Source organism: Octodon degus, unplaced genomic scaffold (assembly GCF_000260255.1).
Source record: "Octodon degus isolate 3935 unplaced genomic scaffold, OctDeg1.0 scaffold00011, whole genome shotgun sequence".
NCBI lineage: Eukaryota > Metazoa > Chordata > Mammalia > Rodentia > Octodontidae > Octodon > Octodon degus.
The window spans coordinates 7,757,310-7,761,597 of NW_004524587.1; the positions used below are offsets into that span (position 1 = coordinate 7,757,310).

Genomic DNA, 4,288 nt, shown 5'->3' on the forward strand with positions numbered 1-4,288 from the left:
TTTCTTCCCCCTCCCGCATAGAATGGGGGTTGAACCCAGGCCCTTGTGCTTACCAGGGAAGCACTTATTCCACTGAGCCATCTCTCCAGCCCTATTTTTCATTATTAACAAATAAAATGATTATAAACTTGTTTCCTCTGGTATCTGTTACTCCACTGCACAAAAATAAGCAATATCAGGACTGGGGAGATAGCTCAGTGCATAAGCACCTGCCTGGCAAGCACAAGATCCCGAGTTCAATCCCTGGTACAAAAAAAAGCAATATGCAAACATTCAACAACTTTTTGAAAAAGAACATAAATTGGAAATATAATTATGTACATAATCAAAGAAAAGCTGAGCGTGGTGGCACATGCCTGTAATTTCAACACTAAGAAGGCTGAGACAGGAGAACAGCTGGGAGTTTGAGACCAACCTGGGCTACAAAGTGAGCTCAAGGCCAACCTGAACTACATAGAGAAATCATGTCTCAAAGGAAACAAAACAAAACAAAAGATGAGTCAGAACTCAAGTCTGCACTTGAGGCAGACGATCTGAAGAGTTAGCACCATAAACAGATGATCCTTGCGTTATCACCGTAAACTGCGCACAGGAAGGAAACCCAGGACTATGCCATTTACTTCAAACATTTCAAGTTTTCACTCTGAGCAGTTAAGATATCAGTTTTCACTCTTAAGAGTTAAAGGTAGATGAGGGGCTGGGGATATAGCTCAGCGGCACAAATGCCTGCCTAGCAAGCACAAGGTACTCAGTTCGATTCCCAACACCAAAAAAAAAAAAAAAAAGTTTAAGGTTAAGGCAGATGATCTAAAGAGTTACTTCCTTTGGAAGTACAGTACCAGCCCGTAGGGCTTCCTTTGTAAGAAGTAATGGTCTAGCTACAAGTTTTGAGCCACCAACCCAAGCAACTTCAGCTCCTAGGTGTCCAGCAACGTCTTTCTTTTCTGCACAATAGACAATACAATCCAAGGGCTGACCTGCTAGCTCAGTGGATTCAAGTGCCTGCTGAGGCAGATTCAGGGGCCGGGGTTTCAATCCCTAGCCTGCTGTGCCGGCCCCACCCCTGGAGTGCCCTGAGAGGGCAATTGAGACTGGGCGTGGTGGCGCACGCCTGCAATCCCAGTACTTGGGAGGCTGAAAAACAGGAGAATCATTAGAATCTGTCTACATAATAAGACCCTGTAGACATCCTGTACTAAATACAAGAGAAAAAACAGGCAGGCAGGCAGGTAGGAAGGAAGGTAGGAAGAAAGGAAGCTCTGTTTTTGCCAGTTGCATTTGTGTCCTCTGGCTTTTCTACATTTGGTACCTGCTGTGGACCATACACACAGTTTGCAAGATACCGAGGTTTGGGGGCCAAATTGAAAGATAAAATTCTTGGTCCCTGTGAAGACTGATACCTTTCCTATAGCAAGTCCTTCATAATTTAACTTTCCCTCTTTTACCAGACTATAAAGTGGAGAACCAGGAATTGAGTTGAAGTCACCACACATGACAATGGGACGGAAACTGCCATCTTTTGGCGACCACCACTGGGAATCTCTGCCAGCAGTGTTGCCCCGAGTCAGCTTAACATCACCTCATCTTGGATTGCACAACACATCTGTAGCAGCTGCACCGATGGAAGGAGAGGCAGCAGGGCAGTTTGGGTTGCAAGAGTAAAACTTACCCAATTCCTCTGGGATCGCCCTGGTAGGAGAAAATGTGGGAGGTTTGAAGTAAATAATGCAGCCCTTAGGTTTCCTTCCTGTGCGCATCTTATGTTTATGGTGATTGTAAGGTTCATTTGTCTGGTGTGAAAGGGAAGCAAAGAAATCCTTTATTACAGGACATGGAAGAGGGGCCAAAAGACAAGCCAGACACCCACAAAGTTGAGACAGAGGGGCCGGGGAGATGGCTCAGTAGAATAAGCACTTGTCTGGCAAGCACAAGGGCTTGAGTTCAATCCCTGGTTCTGCCAAAACACACACACACACACACACACACACACACACACACACACACACGACAATGATCTTGTAAATAAAGTACATCCACACCAAAATGTTTCATTTCTTTCAAAGTATTGGGAAACTAAAACTCCAGCACAACATTGGCCATCAGCAGTGTTAGTAAATATGCAAACTATCTTCCAATAAAACTATCTTATAGGACACCACTGAAAAGCCAAATTTACCTGCACTGTCTTCACCTTTGGCTCAATATTTTTGTCTCCCAGCATCTTGGCATTTTCTTTATTATGGTGACCTATATATTCCCGATGCTTTTTACCATGCCCTGGTGTTTTCTTCTCATCCCCCTCTGAGCTCATGACATAACTAGACAGATGAATCAAGGACGTGTGGCTCAGGTCTCCAGTTGCACTATGGAAACTGAGTTCTAGACGCAAACACAGTGGCCCCCACTTCAGTGAGAAACGCCTGCCCCTGAAGTACAGGCGTGGAGCACAAGAATGTCCAAGCCACTTCATACGACTAGAGGTAGGTTTATTGCAGCAACACCACCAAATATTCTCCCACTCTGTAAGTCCAGTCTCCTCTGAGTCCCTGGGTGATGGGGAAGCCTGGGGTGTTCAGTGCCATGCGCCCATCTCCACCTCCATGGGCATCTAGTTCCCAAGCCCAGCTACACCAAGGCCTCCAGAGCATTCTCGCTGGCTTAAAGCTCCTCAGGGTCCCCATCACTTAGTGTCCCTGGCTTCCAGCCTGGCTGCAAGGCATCCCCCAGCCCTTTTTTACATTTTTTATTTTTAGACAGGGTATTGCCAAATCACATCATCCAGGCTTGGTCTAAACTTATGATCTTCCTGTCTCAGCCTCCCAGAGTCTTGGGATTACAGACAGGCAGCACTACCCAAAATAAAAATTCTAAAGCTTGTAGGTAAAAAGAATGTGGGCATGTAAGTTCTAGAAGAGATGTTGCCATAGGTCTCCTAGATTTAAATGTAAATCTGGAAGAGAGTTTCTTGGGAGAATATCAACAGGATTTCACACCCCTGAAGACATAAGCCATTTCAGGGAAAAACAAAATGGCCCAAAATATATATATATATAACCTTTTCAGGGAGATTACAAACTGAGGTGTCTGCTAGGCAGGAACTAGAAAGTGGTGGTGTATTAATGGGCTCTGCATCACTGTGACAAAATACCTGAGACAATCAACTTAAGAGGAAGAAAGGCTCGTTTCAGCTCATAGTTTCAGAAGTTCCATTCTACAGTTGATTGTCTGCATTGCTTTTGGAACAAAGTAAAGCAGAAAGTCACAATGAGAACATGTAGCAGAACAAAGTTTCTCATCTCATGGTGGCTAAAGGCAAAGAGACAAATAGGAAGGGGCTTGGGTCTCAATATCCCCATTCAAGGACAGCCCCCCCAACACACATGCCCCACCCTCGCCCCCACCCCACCAAGGACCTAACTTCGTCCACTAGGCGTCACCTGTTAAAGGCCTTACTACCTTCCAATAGCACCTCAGGCTGGCAATCAAGCCATTAGCATAGGGGCTTCTGGGGGACAGTCCAAATTCAAACTATAAGCCTGGTGTGGTAGCACATGCCTATAATCCCAGCACTCAGAAGGCTGAGGCCGAGGCAAGAGGGTTGCTGAGAGGCTGAGGCCAGCCTGGGCTACAAAGTCAGCTCAAGGGCAGCCTGGACTAAATAACAAGACCCTGTCTCAAAAAAAAAAAAAAATCAAATTATAGCAGATGAATAGGTAGACATTTGATAAAGCATATTAATGGAATGTGAGTTCTAATACCTGAGTGGTAGATATAAACCCTACAGAACCTCACCTGGGGTAAGCTGCCTTGCAAACTTACAAGCCTATTCTCAAAACCCAAACCAACCACCAAGCAAGCTCCAGTAAAAAAATGTGGACTCAGGTGAAACTACTAGATACACCATTGTGTTAGGTACACTGTGGTGCCAGGCACTCAGGATTCAGCAGAGTTGTGGCATTCCTGCTTCTGCCATTGGACACTGAGGCCCAGGGGCCACGCAGGCCACAGAGTCACCGAGCAGCTTGGTCAGACCCTGGGCCTTCAGGTATGTGTCTGTATTTTATCCACAGCATGTCCTCTTTTGGCTCCTAAGTTGGGTTCACTCTGGTCTTCTCCTACAGTGAGCCTTAAAAGTTATTCTACTCCCAACTCTCAGAATCTATTTTCCTCCCTGCTGCCCCAAGCACCTGTCATCACACTTCAAGAGAAAATGAGCAACATTTAACACAGAAGTCCAGGACCAGGATCTGGGTCATTTACTAGTCAACATAAAACATGGCTATAAAAA

The 4,288-nt window shown here is 45.5% G+C and overlaps 1 pseudogene; it reads right to left on the reverse strand.

Annotated features, from left to right (window-relative positions):
* Positions 1-500: 500 nt before the first annotated feature.
* Positions 501-2,608, reverse strand: LOC111815087 (annotated as a pseudogene).
* Between the last annotated feature and the right edge of the window lie 1,680 nt (positions 2,609-4,288).